This window comes from Numida meleagris, chromosome 5 (assembly GCF_002078875.1).
Source record: "Numida meleagris isolate 19003 breed g44 Domestic line chromosome 5, NumMel1.0, whole genome shotgun sequence".
NCBI classification, from domain to species: Eukaryota; Metazoa; Chordata; class Aves; order Galliformes; family Numididae; genus Numida; species Numida meleagris.
The window spans coordinates 40823180-40848262 of NC_034413.1; the positions used below are offsets into that span (position 1 = coordinate 40823180).

Here is a 25083-nt window from a genome sequence, read left to right on the forward strand (position 1 = left end):
TTGCAGTAATCAGGGAATTAACTCTTTAACTGCCCGTACCTTACATGATGTAATGATGTGGAATACTGACAACAAAAAATCACAAAACCATAACACATGTTTTGCATGCCTTATTTGTTACTGTGTTTTCCTAAGGAGATAAATTTTGGGAACATGACGCTCTTTTATTTTAAATGGAACGATTTTTTCTTGCCAAACATAGAATGTATTATTTCATCCTACAAGGCAATACTGATGTCAGCATGGATGTTTATATATTGGAAATGACCTGTTTTTTAAAGTGGAAACAATTATAGCAGAAATTGAGGTTTCCTCATTGGATTTTATGATTCAGAACAACAATTAATGCCATACAAATAAAATTACTTCCAGCCTGAAAGCACATGTATCAGTTTTGTGGAATGGTGATCCCCAAATGGCAAATGGAAATAAAGATTTAAAGTAGGAATTGATTTTAGATCTAGTTATCCTTTTTAGTAATGAGAAATTGCATAATTTGTAAATATCAGATATAATAAGAAAAAGAGAATATAGATTTTAGTAGCTGTATTATGCCAGAGCAATAAAACTTATATAAATGGTTTATCTCAGCTAGAAAGAATCCAGTAGTGTTTGTGGAAGAGCATTTGTTTATGCAAATTCAATTGGATATGCAGAGCTTTAGCCGTGCTTACTGCATCAATCTTATTCCTAGCACACTGAAGTCACTCAGCCATATACGTGTCTGAACCAGGGCTCAGGCATGCCGGATCACTGGCAGACAGTCAAGGCACAGAGTCTGACATGGAATTTCTCAGTGACTGCACCCACTGGCAAGCTGCGTCTAGCAAGTGAGGCTCCTTCTTGTCATCTTCTCTGGTAGGGTCACGCGAGGCCAGAAGGAGCTGGCTTGAAACATGCTCCTGCCTCAGTTCAGTGCAAATGGAAGAGGAGAGGAGAAGCTCTGATGCCTTGCATGTGGAGGAGAAACCAGCTCTTCTTCCACAGAGATCTTGCGGCTTTGGAAAAGTGTCTTGTTTACAGCCTTTCCTCAGCTCCCACTCACCAGTTGATATCACTCCTGCCAATGAGCATCTGTTCTTTACCACATCTCTTACTGACTCAGGAAGAGTTGGGTAGGAATGGCCAATATCTGTCCTTTATGGTGTGATCCTATCCCTTCATACATGTGCAGTGTTCCTTCAGGCTCATGGCCCATCTGTTGGACAGATTGTCTCTTGCTGTTGACACAAGTTTCACTGTCTACACACAAAGTCAGAAATGAAAAATAGGATAATTCTGGCTTGCAAACTATTTTAAGTGTGTCAAGCCCACATTTTGAGCTTGTATTTCAGCAGGGACATCAAGTCTTGTTGGAAAGTCTCCAAGGAGCTGACCATCTCTCATAACATGAAAGAAGTTTTAATTGCTAATATTTATTATTGAGCTATTACTAATTCTTATTCCATTTTTGATTCTTTATCCTTGAACAATCACTCTATATCTTATTTTGTATGTAATGGTTAAATTAAGAATGCTTTGCTACTTTCTTGCAGACCAAACTGATCACCATATTTTGGGCAAGCCAAACCACTTGATCTCCATTAGTGTCCTGCAAGGTAGCCGTCCAGTTATTGCAGCATTGTTGTGATTCTTTTACAATTTTTTTTTGGAACTATAAATACCAGAACTATGTACATAGTGGTAATTTCACAGTGGTAAGATATCATAACAGAAATAGTTTCTCCTGATACTCTGTATTTCCTTCTCTGCCTCTGTTCCCGTAACTTTATTACCATAAGCCATACTGAATCATGTTTTTCCTAATGTAATTCCTAAACCATAGGAGTGTCTTGCCTATCCTGTTGATCCTTCATTATGTAAGTAGGAAATATTCTTTTGGAAATTATGTGCTGCAAACCTTTGAATGAGTTGCCTTCTGTTTCTGTTACTTTGGTAGCCAGTGTACAGAATGCTGGGATCAATGAGGGAGAGTGTGCTGGTGAGAATTAATTTGAGATAAATGCTAAAGGTAGCCTTAGGAAGTTGGGGCCCTGAAGGATGTCAGCAGGATGAGTTATAATGTATAACCACTTGGATTTTCAGGATGATCCTCCCAGGCACACTCACTAAAGAAGTCTGTTGTCTGTGAAATGGAAAACATAAGGGCCATCAAATTTTAAAACAGTTTCTTAACAGAAATCTGAAAAAATGTTGATTTTGTGTGTCTCCTGGTGACTCCTGCTGATTCACTTCAGGTGCGATATATTTATGCAACATGTTCTTTAAAATTCTCTCCAGAACTGACAGGATGCAGTTTGAAGCGAAAATAGTTCCTATTCAGTTTTGCAGTGCAAACACAGGCCCTTATGCCTCATGCATACTACCGTTCTGAATGAAATATAAAGTGAATAATCTACAGTATTTTATTTTCAAGGGAACCCAAATTTAAACTGACAACAAAAAAAAAATATGTATTTTTGAATATTTATTTTCAGTATGCTCCACTGAATAGGGCCCCTGCCTTTGGGAAAAGGAGGAGCATGTTTCTGTATATGCTTTCATATCCCTGGATTACCAAAACAGCGTACCTGGGCAGGCCACGTGAGTAGTGAGTGCTGGATGTGTAATATCTGCAGATATCTAAGACCATGCTGCAGGAGTGCAGCACCTCCAGTTCCAGTGCAGATGTTTTTCATACAGGAAGTCTCTAATCCAGACTTTCCCTCCTCTCCTCTCACTGGCCTCACATGGCCTCATCGTGCTTTTTGTTCCTTCTGAAACAATTATCTACAATGGAATGGCAGCCAGCTCATTTACAGACAGTGTTTTTCAAAAATTAGCCAGTCATTCCAGTGATCACATTTAGCAGAGCATTCCAACTGACCAGGCTGCAGGTAGAAAGTGTTTTTGTTGTTGTTATTACTGAGTATGACAGCCCAATATGTAAATTCTGTTCCTTCCTCAATGTTTCCCATACATCCTGCACTCAGATACAAACCATATGTGTGCACATTTATGACTTTTTTCATCCTTGAAAGCTTTCATGACTCTTAGAACATACTGAGGACTGCACAAAAGAGGTATTTGACAAAGTGTTTTCCTGAAGGGTTTCCACTTTTGAACAGAAGTCAAGACAAACACTGAAAGATGTAGTGTTGCACTTAGCTTGTGTCATACCTTGCAAAGCCCCACTGAACAAACCAGTTTCCCTGAGGTAAGATCTTACATTCTTGTCATGAGGTGGGAAGATGTCAGAATGACATGGATTGCTTGAGGAGTTGAATAGCAGACCTGAAGTAACATGTTGTAGAGGACATACGTATTTCTCATGTTTCCAGAATTAGAAGGCAGTTTTGTACCTTTTTCCAGTGCCAAAACACAGGAAAGCACATGTAATTTGATGGAATTCAGTGGGATAAAGGAAGCCTCTAAAATATTTTGTTTAGATTTTGTTCTGTTTAGAATTCACAGCCAGTTATGGGCCGGTTTCTTCTTTTGCAGTTATCTAATGTTCCCATTGTGTGTCTTACCTGTAACATGCTTCCTGCAAAGTGGCATTATTAAACAGCCTAAGCACTCCACATTTATCCCCTCTTTCTCATGTCACAAGGGCACCACTAAGAGAAGGACATGAAATACTGGTCATAAACACACCAAGTAAATCCCTAATATGTGGGCCCCCTTGAAATGCTGTTGTCTCTATTAGTAAATGCAAGCATGACTGGGAACGTTGCCAGCACTGGGATGTGAGTGTCTGTGCTAGTAAACAGACCTTCACCTGGCATAAGTTCAACCTCCTCCAAAAAATTCTGTACCCGGGCAATTCCTGGCACGTTTTGGAGCTCTGGCAGTTAAATTATTGGAGTAGATGCTTCCTGTGGGCAGAGCCCTGGAAACTCTTGTTTTGGAAGCTACCAGCAGTTGTCTAGCATGGATGTAGGCCACCTCAGGCCACTTGGCCTCACAGCCCAAACACATTCCTAGGCACAATCAGTTTTCTTGAGCAGATGTAGCCAGAAGACTACTACAAGAACAAGTAGAAAATTATCTTTCCTGAGAGCTTGTACTTTATGGAAAGATATTTTGAAAAAAACTATTCCCTCAGATAACGAACATCTCTCCTTCCTGATTTTAAAAGCACGAGGTATCACACTGACCTAAAGAAATTATACATCTTTAACTTTGTTACAACTGACCATTTTTTGAGAGTAGGTTTTTCAATTCAAATACAAGAGTTGCTCTGAAAGTGATGCCTCCTATTTTATTCTGTTGGTCCATAGCATCAGAGGTGAATGTCTGTGGTATGGCAGTAGAGGATGAGCCTTCCCTGTCAATATTACATTACCATTTGTTGCTGCGTGACAGAGCAGCAGAGAGGCAGTCTGACAAAATGGCGTCTGACATGGAAGGGTGTATGAAGCAAAGGTGTGTCACTGAATTCCTGTATGTGGAAAAAATTGCAACTGTTGACATTCATCAACACTTGCTGAATGTTTATGGAGACCAAACAGTGGATGTGAGCACAGTGAGGCAATGGGTGGTGCATTTCAGCAGTGACAACAGCGACAGTGGTTCACCTCCAGTGGTGCAGATTTTTATGAGCATGGCATGCGGGCTCTTGTTCATCACTGGCAAAAATGCACAGCCAGTGGTGATGACTATGTTGAAAAAGAGTGTTCTGTAGCTGAGAATTTGTTCCATCAAGTAGCGTATTTGTGCTCTTTGTTTCTGTTGTTGTTTCTATGTAAAAAAACAGGAGGTATTACTTTCAGACTGACATATCTCAGCCTCCTCACAGTTTATTTCAGTTTCCCACACACCTGCTGAGCTCAGTTTTGTTGTTGCAGATGAGTAATAGAAAAAACTACATTTATCTTGAAGATTCAAGGGAGAATATTTAAGAAAAAGAAACTCATTCCTCTGGCTGCATGTTGGATATAAAGGAGTGGTTTACTTGCTGCAAAGAATGAAATCCCTGTTCTGATGAGGTTGCTGGTAGAATACTGAAGGTTGATGTTGTTATTAGAAATCTGATGATTGATAATTGTGTTTTTATTGCTTATTTGGTATTTATTTGGTGCTTTGTTGTTATTATTTGCTGTTTATTTTGGTTATTTATTATTAATTTGTTATATTGTCATCCATTTAAAACCTCCCCTTTCCCCCAGCAAACACACCCTCACACTCTGTTGACTATTTCATTTGTAAGTACATTTCTATAATCTCTCTTTTTAAAAAAAAAATAACTAGTATACATAAAATATCTTTTGAGGTTTTTACTAATGCCATGGTAATTTATAACATGGAGTAAGTTAGAAGTGTTCCAGTATTTTGAAAAGGAGCAATGACACAAATTTTTTCTTGGGATGGAATGTGACCTGACATATTTGTTATCTCTTAAAATTGGAACGTGGACTTCACAGTACATAGCTTGCTCCAATGCAATAGGTTGTAGTCTTTCCTTTGTCTAAGGAATACATCACAACAGTTATTGTGAACTGACTATTGCATAAGAGAAACCACTGCTTGGAGTTTGGCTTAATAGTCAACTTGTACGCATTGTCCTCTTCCATTAAGTTTTGTTTTCAGTAGAAAGGAGAAACTGTGATAACTGAACTTTATGATGGCATTATTTCAAATGAGATTCATTTATTAGGTGCAGCTCACATGTTTATTGCCTAATGCAAATTAAAATTTGACCTTCTTGAGTGGAAAATACAAATTGAAAAGCAGCCCTGTATGAGAGAATATTGCTGGACTGTATTAAGTCCAGAGACACCATCCACCTGGCATCTGATGTTAGTCTGAGGGTTTGGCTTTGGATACTGATCTCAGCAATATTCACAAAACTGTTCAGAGAGATCAAACAATTGTAACACCACACTTTGGATGACTGGCTTTTCATGCATGCAGTGGCCAGCAGGATATATGTTTTTAGTAGTAATAATTATATTTTGCAGTTCTTATGTTTAATGAAACACTTCACTGATTTTACCCTGAATTTTTATTTGTATAAAGAACAAGGAAGCTGTATTTATATTTAAAAAAATATAAAAAATACATCCATATCTCATATCTGTCTTAGCTGCTCTGTCTGGCATTAGCCACTAATTCAAGTGAGAAACCACCTGAAGTCAGAAGGCTTCCACCAAATTATCAAGCAAGAGGAACTGCCAAGCAGTTACCTATCTGCCCCTTCTGGCCAGTACCATTCACTCCTTGTAAGCTTGCACTCCAAAGGCTCAAAGCAAATCCTTTGCATTTTTTTTTTTTTTTTTTTTTAATTGTAGGGTTTGGAAGGGACCTCTAGAGATCATTGAGTACAACCCCCCTGCAAAGCAGGCCCCTCAAAGCAGGCTTCACAGGTAGGCATGCCTTGAATATCTCCAGAAAAGGAGAATCCACAACCTCTCTGGGCAGCCTGTTCCAGTGCTCTGTCAACCTCACTGGGAAGAAGTTCATTCACACACTGGTGCAGAACTTCCTGTGCTCAAGTTTATGGCCATTTCCCCTTGTCCTGTCCCCACAGACTGCTGAAAAGAGGTTGGCCATGTCTCTTTGACTCCCACACTTAAGATATTTATAAACATTGATAATATCACCTCTGAGTCTTCTTTTCTCAAGGCTGAACAGACACAGTTCTCTCAGCCTTTCCTCATAGGGGAGATGCTCCAGGCCCTTTATCATCTTTGTGGCCCTCCACTGGACTCTCTCCAGGAGATCCCTGTCTTTTTTGTACTAGGGAGCCCAGATTTCCTAGTAAATGAAACCAAAACAGGACAGTCTCTGTCCTTCACTCAGAGCTGGCATCTTGCTGCAATAAGGGAAATGAGTCAGATAAATGCAAATTTCTGCTTAGGTTGTTCATGATTTTGAGTCTGAAAGGCAGATTTTTCAAAACAAGTAATTGTTGTAGTTTGTGTCAATTTATTAAGCCGCATTAATGAAGTGCCAAGAATAAAGATGTTGAGCATGCAATGAATGCAGGTGAGACTTCGCTGAGGTTTTGGACTCAGATGACAGATCATAAACTGAGATTTTTTGTAGAAATAATCCAGAAATAGACAATCATAGGTCTGGTTCTGGCTCAGGTCCTTCATAAGACTGGTGAAAGAAAGTTCCAGGCTAGGGCAAGAGATTGCAGCAGGACCATTGCTTCAACTGATAGAGCTCTATGATATAAGTTTATTCTGCTGGTGGTGGCAGCAGTTGCTGGTTTGTGATTAAGTTAAAGCTAATATTAGTGTTAAGGTTAAGTTTAAGGAGGATGAGGTCCAGTAACCAGCAGCTCCATATGAAGCTGCTTGCCTAGTTTTGACAGGGTCAAAATGTTGGACTTAAACCCAGGTCCATTGCCCAGAGGATGCTCAGTTAAGTTCAAATTCATGTTTTAGCTGGCAGTATTTAAGGAGCTTGAACTACGTACAATTGAAATATGTTTCACCCTCACAGAAAAAGATCTAGTGCCAACAGAAACACCCTAATTAGGTTCTTTTAGTTGCCAAGAACTTCAGATTAGAGGAAAATCAGTTTATTGCTGGGTTGAAATTAGGGTTCAGGTTTGTTGAGGACTGTAGAACTGTAACTCCACAGGGTAGAAAAGCTTTCCACATGGATAAATCAGGAAGGGACCTCTTGACTAGGTCCAATCTCTCCAGCTCATGTTTAATGAGATGATTAAAGCTGAGGACAGCAAGGACCTGACCCGTAGTGCTAAAGCACTACAGCTGGGTTTAAGCCAGTGAGCTGGGTCTCAGATGGGGGAGCTGACCTATGGAGAAGTACAGTGTAACAACCAGGGTTCAGGAGAAGGGAACCCTGAACTGAGTTTCAAATTATCAGCACTATGTTGTAGCAAATGAGCTTTAAGGTTGGTAATAGATGTGGGCTGACACGCAGTAAAGGCTGAAGACATAGGGTTAGACATGGATGAAACAATGTTCTAAATGGAGACTTAGTCATAGCTCCTTGGATTTTCTCCTTGGTCATCTCAGGCTGTCCAGACATCTCAAGCCCAAGGGAGGACTGGAGTTAGTGCTGGCACACAGCCTGGAATGGCTTACGATTCGGCACTCTGCATTAGCCAGCCAGCACACGGGACTGAATACAGAAGGATGTTTCTGCAATTCACACTGGTCTTGGATGTCTAGGGCCTCTGTAGCAAGGGTTTAACCACAGTAAAAGGAATGATAGGGGCCAGTGAGCCAATGTTGGCAGAAATCCTAGTAAATGTGAAGGCTTAGGGCGAGTGTTGAGGATGTTGAGCATATTTGCCTTAGTGTGGGCTAGCAAAATTTTCCAGTTTATGCACATAATTTCTGTGAATATAGAAGAAAACACCTAGCCTTTTGACTAGAAATATTGATGGGTTTTGATATCTGATTCTTCCCCTTACAAAGCAGAATTTTATTTTTTATCTAAACATAACTAGTCTTCACAGATCAGTTTCAGAATTGTGCAAAACTTGTCCGTGGTATAAAATAAAATATTTTATTGATTTATGATTTATAGTATTACAGTCTTCAGAGTTACATCATGGATTATAAGAGTAGACACTTTCTATTAAAATGGTGCATTAGCAATGGATTTACACTGTGCAGCGCTAACCTGGGACAAAAGCTGGATCCTCTATGCTGGCATTGCGTTCTGTGTGGTTGTGTTAGTTACTGGGCTGGATGGGTGGCAGAATAATCTCTTGCTTCCACATGAGAAAAGTTGCTGGCTCAGGAAGCAACTTTGAAGAATAAGTTTGAATGTATAACCCCTTCCTATTCTTTGAACAGAAAGAATAACATAATAAAAAGCAGCATCAGAAGAGTTCTCACCATAAGCCTTCTTAAAATAAACAGACATATCTTGTTAAATGAGTTAAATTTGCACCAACAAACAGATCATGAGTTCCCACAAGAACTTGCCCATGGCAGTCTTCCATGATCTGAAAATCATCCTAAAAGTGGTCTAAAAAATGCCTGGAGTTATACTAAACAACAGGCCTGCAGCAGTGACCTCTGTGCTCTTTGTCCTTCAGTCTGAATTCCTTCGAGGAAGAACAATATGATATGCCCAAATTGTCACTGTCAAAACATCCAGGCATCCAGGAGCAGACAAGCCTAGGATCTGTCCCTTCCTCATCTGCACAGGAGCTGTCATGCTGTCATGAGAGGGATGTCATGAAGATGATTTGTTTGATGCCAGCTCTTTCCTGAAGTGTTGAAAATAGGCTGTATTGAAACTAGGTATGGATCAAGTCTTGCAAATCCTCTACTTAAAACAGATTCGGTTTGCTATCTGCCTTAGCATTCAGAATATTTTCTGTTTGTCTTTTCTGAAATGGATGGGATGAGACTAGCCCAAAAAAGATTTGTTTGTCTAGCTGCTAGAAAACACAGCATATACTTGCTGTAAATTCATGGTTCAGTAACTAGCACACAAAATAGATTTCTTAATAAAAGCTCCTCTAGAAAAGATTCTAGATGATACAGCATAAGTCTGGGAAATAGAAGGCTTTCTTGTAGGTATGAATTTTATGTCTCTAAGTAACTTCATTTAGAAAGCCTACTATTGCTACAAAACACGTGATTAAAAGCATTTCTGTTGAGGTCTGATAGATTGGGGCTGTATGGTTTTGGGTTCATAAAAATTTCCAAGCATGTCACCATTCCCTTACTGCAGCCATTTTATCTACACATCTGACACTAAAATAAGATTATTGTACAGTTATTTTCAATAACAGCAAAAGATTTTCCATGAAGACACAGTTTAAAAGCATTCAGGAATGTTTTTGAGTAAGTAATAGTGTAATCTGGGGCCTCTTTCTCATTCACTTCCAGACAGTTCCAGCGCTGGCACTGGGGCAGATCTTGTTAATTCAAAAAGGCTAAAATTAATATTAACTAGCCAATGTTAATTCATGAAACAGAGTGTGAAATCCAAAATATCCCAGTTTGCCTGTAAATGCTCACATATTTCATATTTCCTATTTCCAATGTGATATTTATGATGGTGTTCACCCTTATATGTCCTTAAATGTTTGTGGAACATTGACTAATTCTGGCTTTCTATTTCAGAAAACAGTAATTGAGTAAACTCTAAGTTTCACTTCTAATATGAAATTTTTAAGTCTACGAGTGCCAGAAGGCTCTTAAGAATCTGTAGCCTGACAGTTTAGGAAAATTTGAAGGACAGGAAAAAAATATTTTATAATGTATTTAATATAGTTATATTCTGTTCCATTTAGGATGAAATCCTTTATCCTTTTGATGACATTATTGTAAAAATGAAAGCTATGAGAGTGAAATGCAGAAATAAATGACAAGACTTTTAGACATATATGAATAATACTCCTATTGGCACCAGTGTGATTGTTGACATTAATTAGCAGTGTGGTTGATAATCAAGTGCAACGTTGCAAAAGTTTGTGTACGTGATCATTACAAAATAGGTCCTATGACAGTCTCATTTTCCTAAATCAAATTGTTTAGAATTTTCTATATTCCATTCTGAGGCAAATTCTGGTTCAGATGATGCTAAAATATTTGCATCTTCCTTAAGACCTTAATTTTTTTTTCCTTGCCTCACTCCCAACCATGGAAGATCCCTGTATGCAGATCTCCCCCTTTTCCCAGAAATACTGTAGCATTTTGGCATGCCTTTATTTTTTTAATTATGTGTTAAGATGATGGCATGGGTATTAGTAATGAATACAAATTTTCCACAGCTGCACACAAGGCTGGTATTTTTTGTAAGGCTTAGAGGAATTAGACTGGCAAAAGCCATTAAATGTCAGTGAGTGTTGGGCACCCAACTGCCTCAGCTGCTTTGAAAATCCTAAAAGGGGAATGATTTTGTTTTAACTAGGTAAATTCAGTTGTCTTTCTAAGAGAAATGTTTAGAAATCAATTGAAACACCTATTCTGAATGGAACTAAATAATAGCAAATATACAGCAGTTTACTCTTGAAGTAGTCTACACATTCTCTTTTTCATAGGTCCTTCTTTTCTAAGAAGAAAGAGCCAGCAACTGAAGACAGTGGAAAATAAAGCTGCTGAGCAACTCTGTAAACAAACCTTCACAGCTCAGTGAGATATTCAGAGAAATATGGCCAAATAGTGACTTTTTTTTGTGTGTGTGTAGCATCTAGATAGTGGATCATTGAAACAGAGTCTAAATACAACTCTGGTATGGCTTGGAAGGAAAAGTTATACACTGGCCAGGGCTTTCTTAGAGGTATACAGCAGAAGTAAAGTAGGAGCTGTAAAGGCAAGGCACTGACAGCTTTTGATGCTAATTACTTTCAAAGCACAACTATAGCAGAACATGACTCTGTGCATGGTAGTTTTCACTAGTTTATTCACAATATCTACAGTATGCCATAGGATATAGTTGTGTCAGTTTGTACGTTCTGTTTCAAAAGTGTTATGTTATTTCTGTAGTTTCAGTGCAGAGGATCTCCATAGGTCAACTGTTAAAAAAAATCCAAATTAAGTTCTAAAGCACTATTTTTCTTCTTAATTGAAATTTAAAAATTACGTTATGGAAAGTGGCTTTTTAATTTTCACTGCTTTTGAGAGTGTATATTGCACTTTCTGTGAGCTTTATACATTCTCACCAAGAAGTCATCTACGGCTCCACTTACAAGCAGCTATTTTAAAACCCCGAATTTGAAGTGTGGCTTCAGTCATGTTATTAACTTTTAACAATAATTGACTTCAGAGGCTTGATTTAGTAGACTTACACTGGTTTCAAAATAGTTCAGAATGTTAGCACTGATTGTCAGAATTAAAAATCTATTTCCTCCCTAATTATCAGATGGTGCACCTTTGAACAGGCATGACCACTAGATCTGTGTGGGGAAAACTGTTATCATTTACCTGCTTTCACATGTTCTTGACTGACCTGTTTATATTCCCATTCATCTAGAGATTCATAAAACACAAAGGAAAACCAATGAAAGCCATCAATCTTGTGCCATGCTAAGGACTTCAAAATCTGAAGAACAGGAAAAAAATATTCTGATAGTAAAATGGATAGTATATGTCCTTCCTCACTTCACAGTTACCAATTCTGTGAGGTGGCAGACCATTTGGAGAGAACAGTTTCAGGGCTGAGATGAGAATCAATGTGGGTGAGAGACTGACAAGACACCATCTTCTCCCACTGTATCTTGGCTTCTGTGTCAAGCTAGTTGGCTGCAAAGCCAACTCATGCACATCAGAGAAAGGAAAGTACATTTATTTAGGCTCAGGTCCATGACTTACAGTGTTATGTTGTTTTCTGTGTATTCAGGGAAACTTGATGATTTAACTAAGACTTAATGTCCCTACTAGTGTGACCTCTCAATACCTGCTATGATTCAGCCACTCTATGGTTACAAAAGCAAAACCATTACAATAATTCAATAATTTTTATATTCTAGTTGATTGTTTAAGTTGCTAACGCTGTGCAGTGCAACTGTGATATGGCAAAATATTTACTATTAAATAAAAAAAAAAACAGAAAGGAATTAGATGTATCTGTTATTTCCCTTGAGAATTGTAGGTCTAACACTCAAGTTTATATAGTCATATAAGTTATGGTGTCTATAGGTTCACTTAAAAAGAAAACAGATTTTATTTAGGGTGTATGGCAGGAAGGCATGAGCCATTTTTCAACACTATGCCTGAAGCCGTTTCATGGGTACGAGGTACTTGCTCAATTCTAAAATTAGATATGTATTGAACAAAAAAAATGAAGGCATCATTAGACCTGCCTACTCCATAGGTCCATTAGAAATTATTTTTTCTGCTGTTGAGCTATTCTCATTTATTACAGTTTTTACATCTCACTATTTCTTCCAGAAAGCTGGTTCTCATAAATTGTGCAATGAGAGTATGACTCAAAGCAAGGATAAGTGATACTCTCCAAAGAATTAATTTGAGGCTTCAACTAGATCACTGTTGTTTGAGGATATATAGAAAACTATTTTTAACATACCCTAGAAAAAATAGACATGCTGCAGAACATCTAGGGAAATTAAGAAAATCTTGAGAATCTGGCTAACACATTTTGTGCTGGAAAAGTTACTGAGGAGGAAGCTACTCTGGGAAGAACACTACAAAACAAACCCAAAAGCAGAGAAGGTGAAGGAATTAGCTTTCAGAAGCCAGTAGGGTGTAATTTTTCAATTCTCTTCTACAGATAGCAGAATGAAAGCTGTTCAACCTCTCCCTGGAAAGGTACAGGAGGGACAGAGGAGGGAAGAAAGGAAGCATTCTATCTATAGCTGTCAGAAGGAAGTGTACTAATTCATCTGGCATTAGACTTGCAGAGCTGGGGCTAGAAACAAGACAAAAACAAAATGACAGTTTTACAGTTCAGTGAGTGCTTCATCGATGTATTATCTTAACGTTCCAAAACGCATGGTAAGGTTTTAGGAAAAGGTTTTACAAATGCCATCCATATACTAATCTAAGTATACTGAATTGAATCAACTCCTGCTGTCCAAAAACACAGATTTAGGAGTCCCACAGAAAACCAAAGCATTAATTGCAATATGCCAAAACTAGAGGAAAGTGGCATACACCTATCTCAAAGCAGAACGTAACTCAAAGTATTTAGGTTTGCCATTCTATACATTTGTTTGCTCTTGTTCTTTTGTTTTCTGTGTCTGTAGCAGAATATTCTGTTCTTCCAGCAAACTTTGCTAGCTAATCACAGAACTTCAACAGCTTTCTCTAGCAGCAGATGTAGCACTGTATACTTAGAAGCTGATGCAGAAGCCTTGGCACAGGAAGCCATGAGCATTGTTCATTGAATGCTTCCAGCGTGGGCTTGACTCTGTTTCTTCATGCTAACTCAACAACCTATCAAACAAAACATTTCATTATGTAGGTTCCATGGGACATGTGGGAGACAGAATAGAGAGCATGAAAGAGTCGGAACACTCCACTATTATTTTCTTATTATTTTGCAGTTAAAGAATGTTTGGCAAATGATAGTACATACTGTTGCAAGGCAGATGCTATAAATTGGGTCAGTATGATATATATGGCTGCTAAGGAGCAGTTTATATTTTCACTGTTTCCAGAAAAAATAACAAGAAAGAAGCAAAGGCATCCTGAAGTAATTATATCATTTGGAAGGAAAATATGGCCACAATTTTTGAAATATACGTGCAGAAGGAAGAACAAATTGAACACATACCATATTGAAAACATAATGGAAAAGGATTAACTGATGAACAAAACTAAAGCTCTTCAGTTAAGGGTTATTTTACCCTTACTTCACCCTGAAATCCAAATCAAATCCTGTGCAGGGTCAATAACAAAATGAGAGGCAGAAATTGCTCTTTCTAGTTTGGATACCATTTTCAGTTTCTGCTCAAGGAATGAGGAGGTTTGTATTGCAAATATGTTAATAAATTAGGAATTAGTTAAAGGAGTAGAGCATTGAGGAGACAGTCAACTAATCAGTTGTTACTAGCTATTAGTATAGGCCATTTATTCAGTGTCTGAAATATAGTTTAAAATCATCATAGCTTGCTGTGATAAAATCAAATCACAGTTTAAAAAGCTATAGCCTTTTTCTAAAACAATAGACAATAAAAGACAAACAGTTTGCTTGATTGGGGCAATAGGTTACTGTTCACTCTGACTTCAATTCTGAACAGATTATTTTTGGACTTTCCTTCTCAGATCCATCAAAAAAGGGCTTTGGGAATAGCCAAAATATGCAAACAAGAGGAAAATGAAACAGACCAAAACACTCAGTTTTCTTCGCCGGTAAGTGGTTATCTTTAAAATGTCTTAAATATCATCCTTGTGGAGACTGATTCTGTATTACTGCTCACTGGTAGATGATAGTGGTTGGAACTAGCATTTCAGTGCTATCCTGATGACTCAGCCAGGGTCATGCTCCAGCTGTAGCCCACATTTTGGAAAACAAGCACTAGTCAGCAGCCATTTGAAAACTACCAGTTAATGAGCCTCTTTCCACACCACTAACTCCAGTACATCATGTAACTCCAAGATTCTAAAACCTACATTTTACGGACTTGATGGCATTTTGCATTCCCTCCTGAATAAAAAGTGTTACTGTGCTTCAGTAACTTCTCAATGCAATACCAAAAGGTTATCTTCCCTACTACCTGTGAGGTCTGTCCCACAGGGGAAGTGTTATATTGCTAACACACCTACTGGGAAAACCAAAAGTGAATCAGAATATGTAAGATAGAATATTTCAAAGATTAAAACACACAGAAGGGAGTAAGGGACAAACAGTCAACATCGAAGAACAAAAGGATAGAAATGAGGAAAGGGTTTCCATGTAGATCAGGGGGAAACTTCCCTAATGGGAGTGCCTGGAGACAGTACCATGGGAAAATAGAGCAAGAACCCAGGTCAGTCAACAATGCACCAGGCTGCAGGACTGTGTCTGTGACTAAGTAAATCCTAAATGACTAAGTCAGTCCTTTCCATCCCTAATGGCTCCAAAGAAGCCTCTGCCCTAGCCTAGTATCTGTAGGGAAGCCAAATAAGAAAAAAATGTTTCCTCTAAAAAGGATCCTAGGGCCCTGAGGGAAATTAAAAGCTTGGAATTGGTTTGGAAGGAATTAATATGGCCACGGGCTGTGGAGACAATCAAAATCTCATAAATGAACTTAGTAATTGTGAATGCCTATCACCCATACAGTTAAGGGAGGTTGGTTAGTTGCATGACTTGGAAAGACCTCTGAGGCATCTTTGAAAGACTCCTGTATCTATAAGAACACAATCCTCTCTTATCAGACATCAAGGACACTTTTTTTTTCTTTTTTTTCACTTAATGGATGATGTTTTTTAAGGATTTGCTAGCAGGTTTGCCTTACAAAGTTCCTAAGCTCATTTTTTTAACATGTTATGTTTGCCATGCTGCTTTTCTGAGGCCTACCACGTGTGTCATTTCACAGTGACTATAGTCACTGGGAGCGGGCTGAACTGTTAAGCATTAAGATGAACATGGATTGCTAGCACTCTCTCTTCCAAGAGGTATAAATGCTTCCTGTTTGACTCTCTTAGCATTCCTATCTGCTTTATGGAAGTACTTGTGAGAGCTTTATGGCCAGCTTTCTACAACATGCAACTTTTCGTGCTATTCCTTTTTTGGTGTGGAAAAATTTTTTATACCATACTCTGTAATGCTGTATTACTCACAGCAATCTTTCATATTTAACCATTTTTTGACACAGCTTACAGGCCTGATTTTTGCTGCAAAGTTCCAGAGTTAGGGGGCTTCACTGTCAAAGGATCCAGTTTCTTGTGCTCACACTGGAATCACATTCTGCTTAAAGTCTTTCCATATATTTTGAGACTTGTAGCTTTTTGAGAGCCAGTACTTCTCATAATATGGACTTTCCTTTTTTGATCCTTGTTTTGAACATCCTGTCTCCCATTGCATTGTATGAAGCAAACCTGAGCAAGTGCAACAAGAAATAAAATGTCAAGAATACCTAGGAAATTGGAAAAATCTGATAGAAAGGTTTCCCAGATTATCGTTATCTCTCTTAAATTGAAAGTTTGATCCATTGGTAAAGGTAGAAGAAGGAAGCAGGAGTTCACAAGTGAAAGATATATGTATTATTTCCATAGGTTTGGCTTCCAGCTCTGCTTTTTTGCATATACAGAGAGTAATGAGAAATGGTTTTGCTCAGGACTTGCATCCTCATTATTTTCTTTATTACATCCCATAAGCATGATGTGCTGTACCAAGATCTCAACTGGAGCCCTGGCCTGGTCTCCCAAAATTAAACAAGTAAATGGATGCAAGTCAAGTTAGGGTTTTTCAGAGAGTTCAAAAGTGAATTAAGTCGTCCTGTAGACACTGACACAGCCCATGTTACCCTGCTTTCAGTAGTTATTGAAATGAAATACAGTGCAGTGCTACGGACTTGGGCCCTGATCCCACACATCAGTTCTTGTCTGTTTCTTCTTTTTTTCAAGCCTCTGACCTCAAAGAGGGCTTTTTTTTTTTTATACAGTACTCTTCCAGCTTTCCTGTTTCTCACCAATAACATCTTCTTTGGCTCACTGAACTTAATCAAGCACTAAAAATGTCCTTACGTAAATTTTATGTCTGTGATAAGATTTGCCCAGATAGTAAAATAAAAAAGTTATTTCTAGTACCTCCACTGATAAAAAGAACAAGCCACATTCCTGCAGGTCAAACACATATCCAACCAGCTCTGAAGTTACACATACGCAAGTACTAATCTTCCCTTAGCATATGATGAATGATGACTGGCAAATATTTTCTTCTTCCTATTTCACATGGGTGAGAAAAACTGGCAAGAAGCATGCATCTATAGTTGAGCAATTTAAAAAAAAATCATCTGGTTTAAATAACTAAATGTTTTTCTGTCGTCTTGAAATTATCTTATGAAGCTATTCATAAATTCTCCCAATATGGGATTTGAAATAATACTTCCTACCACCCAGTAAAATTGTATGTTTTGAATCAACAGGATGGGCAGAAAGGATGTTCATCCTCATCGCTATACCTTTACCTCTCTCCATGGAAGGGCTGGGAAAACCGCAAAGGCAACAAGGCAAGTGCTACACAGTCACCATAAAATGCTCTATCAAATGGCATGCTGCTGATATGAAGAACACACAATTCATCAAAAGGACAGTTTTATTTTTCACAAAGTAATAATTTGCTCTTTGTTGCACCATATCAAAGTATAGCATTTCTCACTGATGCTATTTTATTTTACTGTGTATCATTAAAGTAGTCCCAAACCAATAACTATCTACTGTAGTTTTATATGGAATGCTCCCAGGGCCTTTGAAGTTTCTTCTGTGCTTGGAAAGCAAATGCTGCTAATCCCACCATCCTGTCCTCCGCAGCAGGATAAAGCCTGGCCTTTGAGGTGAGGTAGGATTTGTTTATAGCTCCTGGATTGTTCAGCATCCCCAAAGAGCTTGAGGGGTACCAGCCTACAAGAAGTTCATGACAAAAGTAACACAGAACAGGGGCAATTTTGTACAGTCTCAGCGTATGATGGTGCATTCTTTTTTCCCTGGTGTAGCCAAAGCATTTTTATCTTTAGTATTGCCTGCAAAGGTGAAGGGACCATCTTCCCTGAAAAAGAGTGGCTGTCGTTTTGTTTGTTTGTGAGCAACAAGATGGGAAGTCCGATCTAAGAATGGTTGGGAGTGTAGTGTCCTGTCCGTGCACAGAGAGCACATGTCAGGAGTGACTGGAAATTCAGGTTCATATGGGAAATGTATATGTTTCTGTTATTGGAGATAAAACAGAATTTCAGGAAGCAAAGGAAGAGACAAAGAGGCAGTGAAATCAAATACTTTCCAATGCTGGCATGCTTGGGGGCATTTTGCAATTTGATCCATTTCTGAAGAAATTTTTGCAGAAATCCCTGTCCTGATCAGCAGTATGGTATCTGCCCCAGCACCTGTAAGTGTAATGCAAAATCCATCACAGAAGAGCACTCCTTTGCAACCTGTAGCATCAAGTCTGAGCTTTCAGCCTGTTCGTCTCAGAAGCCATTATCCCAAAATAGGCACCTCAGTACACCTCATTCAACTTCCAAACTTAATATTTGGGAGGAAACTGCTTGGTTCATTCTCTTAAGACAGGAAAAACATATTTCCTAACGTTGTTCAGTCTGCCCTGAAAATATCCCCAGAAAAGTTGCATTGTTACATTTCCTCCTGGACTTCATGCCATAGCCAGGCACTTGTAATGCTGACTCTCTCAGAAGGAAATGCCATAGGAAGGGAACAGGTGCAAGACCAGCTGCGCAGTAGGGTTTTGCTTTTACTTCCTTGAATGATCCCCACAACGGTGCCACGGGAAAACAATAACAGTCCAAAAAACTACGTGATATTTGAATTGGATTATCAGCAAATCTATTAGGCAAAATCATTAATATTTTAACAAAGTAATGAAATGTTCCATTTGCTTGGTTGTTTCTATTCAAAGGTATCTGTGTAATGTTCCATTCCTTTGCATTCTAGTCTATTCATGTCACTGACTGATAGTTTTTAAGCTTCTTGATAATTTGTTTACTCTATGGTATTTCCTCTTAATGTGGAAGAGAAAATAGAAAACTGATAAGGGAGTTCTTCAAGTAATCTGTGATTTATACTATGTCCTTTCTTGATTATTACTCTGTACATAACCATTGTTGCAGCAGGAAAAAAGAAATACTCTTGCCAGTAATGAATTTCATAGTTATGTATAGTTAAACGGAATCGAGGATGTCCTTCCTCTAGGATATCATTCAGTCTCTGCACTCCATGCTATAATCTCTTTAGATCTGTCAACTTATGGCAAGAGGCAACACCTGGAAAGGAGATTTAGAGAGAAAACTGCAACAGAAATAGCATTGGCAGTTCAAAATACATCGATCACCCTTCCAAGTTAGTGCTAAAACATTACATTAAGGGAAACAGTGCTGTTAGAGTGGCTGAGAATATCATCTCTTCCAGAATCTTTATGCCAAGTAAAAGGTTGAAGATTCATAAGGTATTCTCAAAGCCTGCTTCCTGTTGAAAGAAAATTGCCTTGGCAGAGGATCTCTCTGACAGCTGCAGAATGCTCTCTGGAGAGCCCCTTCCAGGCTCCAGCACACCAGCTGAGGATGGAGCCAAGGATAAAGGCTGGAAGAACATGCTAGCAACACAGCATTAGCATTTTCCCAGTGCAGATGTTTGTAGTGGCATGATGATCCACCAGCACAGGCTGACACATGGCCCAAGCTTTGAAACGCTAGGAGTTATACTGCAGTTGTGAAACAGATGTAATCAGGTGGATGTGAGAACATTTTAATATTAACTTTAGCTACTGCTTTTATTCTTTTTCTCTTCCAACACTTTGAATCCATGGGCTCTGTGCTGTGCATTCATGGCCACTCTATGTAAGAGAAAGCTAGGCAGAGACCTGCAAGATGATGAACAGAAATGGTCAACATGCATGGTTGTAATGCTGCTCGCATGGCCAGTTTTGGCATCATGCTTTTTAAAAGAAGCCATGTTTGGGAATTAGCACAAGTACTTCTGTGTTCACTCTGTGTTGCACAGTTGATACTAGCTGTTTTTGGCTGCTGTTAATTTAAAGTTCTATGAGTTCTCTCAGTACGGATCTAATTTTCAGCGACTATTCCCTATTTCTATGTGTAATGTACTATGCCTAACATATCTCACATCACAATTCTTGTGCTGTCTGGCTTCAGATAATGAATTACACTTCAGAACCAGTGCATCATGACCCTGAAAACTGCCACCAATCCACAGCAGATTAGAACAGGCTACTGTAGACTTCTGATCTCTGTAACACTATCACAGTGTTTCCAGGAAGAAATGTAAAAATGGATTATAAAAGATGCTGGTAGCATGTAAGCTTAGCACACTCTCCATCATAAATCTGGTCACATCTGTGGACCAACCTGAAAAATGTCAGCTTCTTTTATGCAGGTATATGGAGGTCATGGTCCTTCACTGCAGCAGTGTAAGTATAAACAAAATTACTTAGCTGCTGAGAGAACATAGAATAAACATCCCATGTACCTCTTTCTGGAGCATGGCAGAGTAAAAGGAAATAGGAGAAGGTGAAGAAAGAAACCCTTGTGGAAGAACAGATCATTCCAAGAAAAAGAAATCTGCAAGATAGCTCACAAATTAGTATATATTTTTGTGTTACTGCAGGAGTTAAGCTGCAACCCACTGAAGTTAGTGTAAGGCTCCCATTTGTTTCTCTTTAATCAGAGATTTCCAAAAGGAAGCACAGTGATTCTTGTAATACATCCTCTCACCACCAAAGTATTAGTCATTATAGGGTTTTGCTCAGTGTGACTTCGAGAGCACTATGTGATGTGGTTGCTTCCCTCTGGCTGCAGTGAGGCAGGTAATGGAGGTTGAGGTACAGGGGTAGGAGGATTCACAGAATCACTGGTGCAGTAAATTGTAAATTAGGCTTAGATTAAATTGCGCTGAAATGAGTTGTCTGCTTTCCAGAAAAGATTATAGAATTACTAGTTGAAGAATCATAAAATAGGTGAGCTAATTATATGCTCACTTAACTCTTTTCTAAGCATGATACATCAAAATGAATTTTGTATGCTTATTACAGACATAGTGTGGCCCTTTGGTTTACATTACAGGTGAAATTATTTTGCAAACAATTTGAAATTGTACCTTTTAAATTCTACTCTCAGTCTAAATTGTCTGGATTATTAAAATTATGAGGACTGAAAGCTGGATCAAAGACTGCAAACAGGGCATATTAATAAATGGGGCCAAGGTAACAAGTATGTGAGGAGGTAATAGAGGGACTATCCAGAAACAGAAGCAGTTAGTATCATGCCTCCATTAGCAGCTTCATACACTGTTAGAAACCAGAAGTAAACAGCATCTTAACAATGCAGTCCAAAAACTGCACCACATACACAGAATTATTTGCTCTTAGAAGTGAAGAGCATGCTTTTTGCAGGAACTGTAATTCCATTGATTGCTTGTTAGTTCCCAGATTGTTGATAGAAAGTTTAGAAGCTTGTTATATTTGATCTAAGTCCTTACATTGATTTATTCTTTTCATTTGTTCAGATTGTTCACAATACAGACTACATTCATCTAAGTGTCTGAATTGCATTACTAAGCATGATCGTCTCATAGTTTGTGGGAAATAACTATATTATGAGAAGCAGAAATACATTAAGTTCTACACTAACTCCAAGAAAACCTTGTTTAAAGAAACTTAGCTTTTCCACTTGACATTTTTTCCAGCAATGTGAAATAGTATACTGAAATCCTAGTAAAGTCTTGCCAGAGAGAGAGCCTTTGGATTTCTGCAGTAACATGGCCTTTCACTGTGCACGCTGTGTCTATCTCATTGACAGATTGATTGGATCACGCACCACATTTTGTTTGAAACCAACACAGAAATTAATGGAAGAGCTGGTAGCCTTTTAATTTCAAGAGGCTGAATCTTTGAAATGTCTCTGGATCACCATGTGTGTATCCATACAGTGTGTAAACAAAGTTTCTTTTTGCAAAGCTCTGTGAATACAGCTGTTTCTCATTTTCATCTTGCGGAAGCTATCCTGCTTACAGGGCAGCTTTAGTTAAAGAGCTGTGTTTACTCATAAGGCCAGGATGTACAATATTCAGTTTTGATTGAAAAGTGAAAAACTTCTTTATTGTTTACAGGCAAAACACTTCATAGTAAAAAAAAACAACAACTGTGTTTTACTCAAAGCAGAAAACTATAGGTTTAGGACTGTCAAAGATCCCGTTTTCTGAGAAACAAACATAGTTGTCTGTAAAAGCCCAAAAATATGCTTATTCATCTTATTATTACGGAAAGTCCTGGTGACTCACTGCATTGGCAAGGGAAGCTGGTTTAGTTTAGATATATCTGTTTGTAATTGACTTTGCTGTTAAGATGGCAACAAAACAGAAACAAGATGGCAGATTCCCTGTATGTGAGGATACCTTCTGCCTCCTGATGTTCACCTCCTCTTTGGGCTGGGGAGCAAGGAGCGTTCTGCAGTACATAATGAATCCAAAGGGGAGTGTCTGGTGGTCAGCAGAACAAAACAGACCTCGCTGCAGAGTTCAGAAAATAGAAAAAGTGACTGGCTTCAGGGCTAGTGCAAAGAGTTCCTGTATCCAACCACAGCCAAATGAAGGCTCAGGAGTATTGAGGCAAAGGAAGCAGAGACATAGATGTTAGCATGTTTTTTATGGATTTCTCTGTTTGAATACACACACAGATATTCTCCAAGTAACTAACGGAAGACAAAATTTATGGATCTATTTTGTGTTTGCAGTCACTCAGTGTGTACTTCTATAAATAGCAATGAATGAGGTCTGAGAGTAGATTTGCCCAAGTTCCTGAGGAATCAGAACTAGGCTGGGTAATGCAAAGCTAGGGTGGGGGATGCAATTTCAGTGATGTCTGCAACTAGAGAATCTGTTTCTCTCAGTGTTTTTGTGCTCCAGGAAGGGCAGGAGCTGAAACCTTGTATGAAGAAAGCACTTGGCTGCTGCTCCTGCTTCTATGCACAGCAGTCACATGTTCAGCTCTGCTAAGGTTGTGAAAGAGAACAGCATTTGTCCTAGGAGGTAAGTAAATTAATTATTCTCAGTGAAGAACTCACTGCAATTCTGTTTTATCTGTTTTTACCAAACCTGACTTCCTCTGAAACCCGAGAGCTATCAGTTCAAGTTAATAATCTCTAAATTAGGTGTCAGTGCCCTCCCTGAGGAATACAAGCCAGCTCAGAAGGAATTGAAACCCTCATGCTAGCAGTGTTTTCATATCACTCAGTCCAAGTTTCTTTTCTCATCAGTGAATTTTTTGGGCTCATGACTCAAGTGCAGATTCCTTTTTCTTTTTTCATATGAATACCTTAATAAGTATAATTTGGCATTTGAAGGGACAATGGAGGTTCTAGCTAGGACTTCTCACCTCTATTTTCAGTTTTTTTTCCAGTTCAGTAAGCAATGTAGATTGCTTACTATATTATCCAATACAGTATTGGATAATAACAAGCCTATGGGAAAGCAGAGGACCAAGAGTGGTGACTAAAGCAACAAGTCTTTCAGGAGCAGTAACAAGTAAGTGCTGAGCTAGGAGGAGGCACAGGGGAACTGGTGGTCTAAAAACAAGTCATGCAGATTTTTAATGAGGAGGCAATTATACTTTTTGAGAGTATTTTACAAACACTAAAGATCCTAAATTTTCCAGGTGAATACACAGAATCAGAAACAGATTAATCAGCTTGCTAACGTCACTGAGCAGGTCAGCAGCAAGCTTAGGAGCAAGTCTTTTGAGTTTTCAGTTATTATCACCCCACTTAAAGCTTACATCTCCTTCTATCTGAATATTTGTATTCATGTGAGAGGAGGCAAAGGAAAGTTATGTAAAAAGATGTATTGGAAAAGTACCAATCAGTTTAGATAAAAGTGCAAGCAATCTGTGTATCCAGATTTTGCTTTTTTTTAAAATGTCCCCATCACTGTCTTGAAGTTAAAGTGATGTTGGACTGGAAAAGAGGAGTTCTCTGATATGTTTACACATCATTAGTCACTGCATCTGGGAGGTAAGTTGCCCTTGGCTTTCTGCATCTGGCCCCAGTGTTAGCCGATAAAGACAAATGCTTTCTGAATGCCAGAACTCCACAAGCACACAGCCCATTCTACCACGGCTCTTACATTTCTCTCCTTTCTGCAATCTCTTCAAAAGATGCTGTGCTTCAGAAGAGCCAAGTTAATTATATTAAAAGTTCCAATCGTTTATTTTTCAGTAAGATTCTCAGACATATGAATCACCAGGAATAACCGTAGTTCAGGAAAAATTTCTGAGAGTTGGACATAACTGCTAGCACTTGGTCAGAGTCAATTATAGGGGACCTGGAGGCAAAGAAAAAGGGGGAAACAAAGCTTTGCATTGCCCTCTGAGCACACAGGGAAACCGGAGAGGCATCTCGGCTCTGTTTGCTGTCATAAATGAAAAAGTGAAAAAAACAGGGTAAAAGTTTGTGAGCCTGTTTCAGTAATCCCTTTGTGTTAAAACAGAGCACTTGCAAGAACTTCTACTAATCACTGCCTGAACAGCATAAGCATGTGCTTAAGAGCTTTGCTGAGTAGGGAGTAATGTTGGTTTTTGCATTTTTCCCTCTGCTCAGTGTTCGTTATTATATTTTCCAAATGAATGGATAGGCCCTCAAATGGCTGGTGTCTTAGAGATACTTTCCTGAAACATGGTGGTCAGTGCATACAGCCGAGTTCGTGTTTCTTTTTCAAATTAGTCACAACTGGGAAGACCAAAAGGACAAGGAAGCCAAAATGATTTTCTCAGACTTTTACAGTGGTACGAGCTAAGCATTCATGTGAGTCATATAAACTTTGTGCCTCTAATAAAAAGTTCAAGCAACAAAGAGTAGTTTTAATACTGAGTAGAAGCAATAAAAATGAGGACGCAGACTATGTACTCCAGCAAAATATGTTTCTGCACAGAACAGAGCATTCACGGGATTCATGGTAACAGTATATGGAATCAATTTGTGCCTGGCAAGGAAAATAAAAGTATAACATTTCTTATGCGAACTTTTTTCCATATTCA

General features: G+C 38.6%; 1 long non-coding RNA gene across 2 annotated transcripts in view; it reads left to right on the forward strand.

The window, feature by feature from the left end:
* Positions 1-25083, forward strand: part of LOC110400380 — a 112786-nt gene that overhangs the window by 23224 nt on the left and 64479 nt on the right. For both annotated transcript variants that reach the window (XR_002439778.1, XR_002439779.1), the window contains 2 exons: positions 14655-14741; positions 17459-23081. This is a non-coding gene — a long non-coding RNA (uncharacterized LOC110400380). The remainder of the gene's footprint in view (positions 1-14654; positions 14742-17458; positions 23082-25083) is intronic.